Here is a 7,187-nt window from a genome sequence, read left to right as displayed (position 1 = left end):
TAATGTATTGTATATAAATACATCAGAATACATGCGTTATAACTATTCGATTTCAATATGCCTTTTTCAGTGCGCTGTTTGAACCAATTTTCATGAAGGAATTGGCATCCCTATCCCACCAATGCAATGTTTTCGTAGCCAGCATAACAGCGGCTCAAGCGTAGGGCTCAAGCTGACAACCTATCTTTCAACACAGCAGCATAATTTTAATGCGGGGTAAGAAAACAAGAAGACCATAACAGTCCGCTGATTTTCATACGTGCTTATGCGGTAGTGCCCGTTTCCTTCCCTTATTCTAATTTCCTTCCCTTTCTCTCAAGTAGATGATAAAATAGTCTTTTATTATGGCGATGGTACAAATGTCCCAAATGGAGGATAATGTGCCTCTGTAGCCGACATTCTGATATAACTGATACTCGAACTATGAAATTAAGTGTTGGCGAGAATTCTATACCGTTTGAGATTATCCATGATGTAAATAAATTGTTAAACTACCATTTGTTTTGTTTTCTACCGACAATCTAATTAAATATGTTAAGCTTACAGCTTGAATTGCCATCATAATACACGGTGTTCCGGCTCATAATAACTCCAAGATTTTCCTCCAGCATTGACACCATGTAACGATGCGTTCGTTTGTACTTAAGTTTCGATAATCCCCATAATAAAAGGCCATGGATAAACTATTGTTAACAATCCATTCGAGTCGCCAACTGTTTGGTCAAGCAGAACCGGATCAATCTGGTGTGTTACACTAATAACATTTGATCAAACAGTGGATCATGTTGCTGTTTGTAAATAGAGTCGAGCTGCTAATCTAGTTACGATTACAAAGTTTGATATACATACGAGAGATTTGAGGGTAAACACGGTACCAATCAGTAGGCCATTGCATCGATACTTGGTACTTTTTGGTTTCGTTTCAGTCAGTGTTTGCTTTAATCGAGTCGAACAAAATCTGCATCAACCACTTTTGTATGAATGGGAGAATCTATTTTTGGGATTTTTCGTTCGCATACCTATCGATGCTCATTATTAGACAGTCCGAACACACAACACTCCTTTTGACGACCAATTTTTTTGCCGGCGATAATTGAAGTTAACACCACATACATTTTTCGCGTATAATTACTGTTTATTTTGATTATCCACATACCTGTGAACGGAAAGTTTCGCAGATTGTATAAGTGAGAGATTTGCACATCAAAACTGATTACAAGTAATGTCTGTATCACTTCATCTTAAAAAGTGAGTGTTAAAATTACGCTGGGCTAATACTCGTATTTATTTCAAGAAAAACCTTTCTAGATTAACTATTTTTTTAACTCAATGGAAAATTCCATTCTTTTGAATTACAACGTGGATTACATACATACGCATACTACAGTCAAACCTCCATGAGTCGATCTATTTATGGAAACAAATCTAGCTATGGGATACTCGAAATACTATGATTTTTGTAAGGTTTCTGTGCTATGGTACAGTGTTTTCATGCATCGATGGAATATCACCTTATAAGGATCCGACTGTCCATACCAGTTTCGCAAATCGACATTCAAATTACACCCAAAACTACGTTTCTTACCATTCCCAAATGATTAATGATTATCTATAGAATACAAAACCTACTTACATCACTTCTCCTGCGTATCGCCGATCTCCTTGATGAAGGCACCTGTCCTTCCTGGCACGGAGGCGCCCACTATATCGATATCTCTCGTATCACAGAAAATCTGATGGTAAACAAACGGAACCTTGTGTGTGTTTACTTTCCGAAGGGGAACTGAAGCAGACGGCAGGCGGCTCGTTTATTTCGATTCGACGCAAAAAAAAGCACATGCAACTCGCGGCGGCGCTTCGTCGTTTACTCTCTGGTCGCTTGCTCTTGTTGTCAACCGACCGAAAGCGGACCAAAACAGAACCAAATCGAAGCGGAATATTTTCGTATGGCGGTGGCCGCTGTGCTGTAGACAGGCGGATTCAATTATTTTTGTCACTGCGTTAGGATGAGGGGATGGCACTAACTAGTCCACACAACAGATGTTGGCCGAAAATAGTATGTAGTTATGATGATTAATCTTCTAGGCTTCAACGCAATAAGCGTGCTCTCGAACAGTCCTCAGATTCAAGAAGATGCCCAGCGCAGTCTAGATGCGGAAGGGGTTGAAGAGCTGCTGGTGGCGGGCAGGTAAATATTACACTCTCCGTTAGTGTACCTTTTTTGTCTCTAACTTTGGAAGTCCACACAATAACCTTGGCTTTACACCACTGATTACGGTACTACACGCGTGTATTATTACGGTTCAACCAGAGACCATGCGCGAATATTACACACTCGCGGAACACGTATTTCCGAAAATACTACGCGAGAACACACAACACACTACGACGATGAATGGCGCGACGATAGTGAAAAAAGCTGCGGGAAAACACTGTCGGTAAACACACCACGCTGCCGTTTACGTTTTGTTTTGATTGGTTAGCATTGGGCAACTATGCAATTTGCTTTCGAAGAATTCGTTGATAAATTATTGAATAATTTTAAAACACTGATCAATAAAACATAATTTCACAGATAGGTGACAGGGATGGTAAATTTTATTTGCATTTTATCAAATTTTAAACGAATAAAGAGTTTAGAAACTCTGCGACATTAAGTTTTACAACGTGCAATATTAAATATTTTGTATTTCATTAAATTTTTTTCGGATAGTCGATTTTGAAACCAGAATCGCCCAATCATACTGAGGCGACGGTGCGCGTGGTGTTTTCCGTTTGGGCTTGTCAGTTTTTTTTTTTGCGCGTCGACCACACACGTCACGCGTCGGTAGCCCCCCGGTGGGAAATAAATGGCAGAGATGCGCTCAAATTGAAACAGTTTGTTGTTTAGGGGACGACGGGGCAAGTATTCAGTGTTGCGCAGTCACATTCTCGCGCCACTCAAGCCTGAATAAATATTATGCTTTTGGTCGAAATACGAAGTGACCGAACGTGCGAAAATTGATTTTTAACCTACTTAGAAATGTCGCAACTCAATTTGGATTAGTGCATATTGTTGCTCTTAATTAGCTTAATGATGCGCAACAGAAAAAAATAGATTCAAATTTACTTCGCAGCTGCAACTTCGCAAGTGCTTCTAGCGACGACTTCGATTTGGTGGTGCGACGATAATATTTACCGTCTACTCCGTTGTTTTTTTTTTTCATCTAAACCATAGCGGGATAAATAATCAACAAATAGACACTCTAATAACAAGGATAGAGTAGTGTGGGGCTGATGCCGTTTTCCGTGTAAATTGCCTTTTGTGTAAATTTTATTTAGCGTGTTACACTGATCTGACAGCTCTGACAGTAAGGGACTAAACATAAATTACGTAAAGTGAGTACCGAGGATTGTTCACAATCTGCGAACTTGACTGCGGAAAAAATGCGACCATGACGCCGGTATTGCTCCAGAATGGGGCTAGTGCACATCGCACCCTTAAGGTTAGCTGCGTAGCCTGTAGCAACGAACATCGATGACTCGCTTTGGAGAGTCCATAACGGTAGCATGCTGGCGCTTAGCCAGTTTCCCGAGTGGTCCTCACCACTCTCTTTGTTCTCGGAAGGCGGGCAGGGTTAACCCCACACGCGCCCAACTGCTTGGGCACCCAAAGGTTGCAGACAGCAGGGTCTCACCTACCCCGACCCTTGCCGGGGACCCTTTCCCAACCACGGACTCGGATCCAACCCAGTAGACCACCGTCACGACAGCACCGCTACCGGGACTTCCTCTCCGCGGCCACTTAATCGCTGTAAGGGTCGATCTCGACCGCAGGGCACCGGTATGACCTACGAAACCGACTCCGAATCCCTGGACCACCTCTTGTACTGCATCTAAACTAGCCGTTCTCCGAGTCCACGCGCCACCTCCTCTGTAGCTCCCAGACGATATGGGTGATAAGTAGCTCTTAAAACGGCGTTCCAGCCAAACTCAACATCCTCTGGACAAAATTGTCCGGAGTAGGAAGCAATCAGTGAAGTACTAGATTGAAAGTAGTGAGCTGGATTTTTGTATGGTGAGATGATCAATTCTCCGTTTCTGCAATGAAATGGTGCAAACAGCGTGGGTTATATGATTTCTTGCCTAATTTGATACTGTTTGAGCAAAAGTTTGGGTAACTGTGTTGTTGAAGTTGCAAGGAATAAATAACACAACAACACAGTTACCCAAACTTTTGCTCAAACAGCATCAAATTAGGCACGTCATCATATAACCCATGCTGTTTGCACCATTTCATTGCAGAAATGGAGAATTGATCATCTCACCATACAAAAATCCAGCTCACTACTTTCAATCTAGTACTTCACTGATTGCTTCCTGTTGTGTCCTCTCCACATGTGGCAAGCATGCGGTTACGCATTGTGCGGAAACGCGAGCACACGAACAAAACGTATTCCGCCGTTTCCTCTAAACCATTGCACACTGGGCATCCGGGAGAGTCCGCATGCCCAAAAAGGTGTAGATACTGTCGGAAGCAACCATGGCCTGAAAGGACCTGTGTCATGTGGAATGTCACTTTCCCATGGCGCCTATTATTCCAACTATCTACCCTCGGTATCAACCTATGGGTCCACCTTCCTTTGGTGGAAGTTTTTTTTTATCTGTATTAACGAGATTTTTAGCCCTAGGCTAGTTCATCTCGGGACCCACGCTTTACTTCCCTTCCGAAGGAAGAACCCACATTTTGTGAGTTTGTTGGAAGTGGGGTTCGATCCCAGGTCCTCGGCGTGATCGTCAAGTGTTCTTTCTAACCATCATACAAGGTCCGCTCCTCTTTTGGTGGAAGTGTCCCACGCGCGCTGCCATTTGATCATAGAGGCCATCCAGGCAGTCCTGCGTATGCCTCTTGTGCCGCGCGTTTCTAAGCATTCCATGTCCTCACTGATAAGCATAAGGATGCCGATAGGCACCATACCAGTAATGACGCAGAGAGCGTCGTATGACACGGTACGGTACGCGCTCGCAACCCTCAGGGCACATAAGCCTGTAAGTACTTTCCAGCTTTCGTCGGTAGCATTTAGTACTTAGCGCAGTGCCCCACGCCGGGCCGCCATACCTAAGTATGAACGTAAATAGCGACACTAGCCAGAAGCTTGCGCTTACTGGTGTACACCGCAGAGCTATTGGACATCATCCGGGATAGTGTCGTAATAGCTGTGGAGGCTCTTTTACAGGCATAATCAACGTGGCTACCGATCATCACGCCCAAGTGTTTGACGGAGCGTTTTGACAGGATAGTGCACTCACCTACACTGATCTCCGCTTGCTGCTCCGACTTCCGGTTGTTAACAAGCGTCACCTCAGTCTTGTGGTGAACCAACTCCAGTTTCCTGGACCGCATCCACGCCTCCACAACCTTGATCGAGTGGTCGGTAGTCAACTTCAACTCCTCGATCGTTTCACCGTAGACTTCGAGCGTAATGTCGTCTGCAAATCCGACAATCACCACTCCCACTGGGTACTCTAACCTCAACACCTCGTCGTACATGACATTCCATAACACCGGACCCAGGATGGAACCTTGCGGGACTCCTGAGGTTATGTGAACTTCCGACCCGATAGCAGGCTCTGCCTCTTCCAAGCTTCTGGGAAAACTCCCTCGTCGGGGCATTTCTGCATAGCAGACCTGAACATCTCGGGAATGACTACTTTGAGGGCCAAGTTCGGAACTCCATCCGGAGCTGGGGTCTCTCCTACGCTAAGGGACTTTGCTATCTCCGCAAGTTCCACATCGGTGACCCTCTCCTCATCGCCAGCCCCAGTCCCGGCTGTCCTACGAAAGGAGGCCAAGGACTAGGATCATGACGCGGAAAAAGTCCTCCAACGATCCCCTCCAACATCTCCAGAGATTGCTCTGTAGGAGCCATCACACCTCTCGTCTTGGCCATAACGATCCTGTAGGCGTCACCCCACGGGTTCGTATTGGCACTCTGACAGAGACCCTCAAAGCAGGCCTTTTTTCTTGCTCTTATCTCGGTCTTAAGCGCGGCTTTTGTAGCGGCGAACACCACCCGCCGTTCGTTTCGCTCTTCCTCTGATCGTGCTCGCTGCATCCGCCGCCTAGCCCATAGGCAGGCGCGGCGCAGGTCCGCAATCGCGGTGGTCCACCAGCAAGCCGGTGGCCTCCCATTTCTAGGGTGGACTCGCCTAGGCATGGTCGCATCACACGCACGTGAGAGCACCGCTACTAGCTCGTCGCCGTCTAAACCAAATAAGTTTCGCTCACGGTGGAGTGCCTCCCCAAATACACCTTCGTCGAAGTATGATGTCTTCCACCTGCGAGGGCTTGGCCTTGGCCTAGCCGCCTCTTCTTCTACTCGCTGTCTGCTGTTGTTGTAGTCGATAATGTAGCGAACCGCCAGGTGATCGCTGTGAGTGTAGCTGTCGTCTACTCTCCAGTTCGAACTACTTGTTAGGCCACGACTACAAAAGGTCGTGTCATTTAGGTGGGCTTCGTTTTAACTGGGCGCCCGTTAGGTGGGCTATAGCCTAATTAAAACGAAGTCAAGCGTCACTTTTTGACGTGAAGCGCAATTTGTCGAGGTTGGTAGCCCTGCTTTTCTATTGTTAGAGCACAGTATACACCAGCAAACGTCAAAGCGATCGAACACTTGTGCCTCTGCTGGAACGATCGCGCAAATCAAATGAAATTTGAATTGATCGTTAAATGCATGTGCCAAGCTGTTTTGAAGAGTGTTACGTCTGTTTGTCTGTGTAATTATATTGGTGACGGCAGCTTCTAATATACGAACCCAATTGTTTTTTTTACCGCGTGAGCCTTATTTTTTCGTGAACACTCTGTTTAGAAGCACGGGAGGTTGTCATCTTCGGTCGTTGGGCAAAAATCAAATGCAACAAGTCAACAAGTGCTCAACGACAGTGTTCCACCTTCGCTCGACCACGTGCATGTCACCGATCGTTTGAAGAGTAACGCGAGCGGAACTGTGCTTCTACACTTGAGTAGCTTGAGTGTTTGAAGCTTTTGGAACCATGAAAAAGCATATCGCCGATAAGAGGAATTTAATTTGTTCGTCGGGGGTGGGTACCTTCCTACTGGAAAGGTTACTGTAGTGGATAGAATACGTAAATAGCGACACTAGCTCCGATTAACGGTTCGAGTGGGGCTGTTGAGCGCCATTGTCAAC

General features: G+C 45.6%; 1 non-coding gene across 1 annotated transcript; it reads right to left on the bottom strand.

The window, feature by feature from the left end:
- Nucleotides 1-804: 804 nt before the first annotated feature.
- LOC115269554 (uncharacterized) lies at nt 805-2,671 on the bottom strand. Its single transcript, XR_009995858.1, has 2 exons — nt 1,634-2,671; nt 805-1,156 (listed from the first exon to the last, which is right to left on the bottom strand). It is a non-coding gene; the product is annotated as an uncharacterized LOC115269554 (transcript).
- Nucleotides 2,672-7,187: the final 4,516 nt, after the last annotated feature.

This window comes from Aedes albopictus, unplaced genomic scaffold (genome assembly GCF_035046485.1).
Source record: "Aedes albopictus strain Foshan unplaced genomic scaffold, AalbF5 HiC_scaffold_405, whole genome shotgun sequence".
Taxonomy (NCBI): Eukaryota; Metazoa; Arthropoda; class Insecta; order Diptera; family Culicidae; genus Aedes; species Aedes albopictus.
This window is presented reverse-complemented; position numbering and strand designations above follow the sequence as displayed.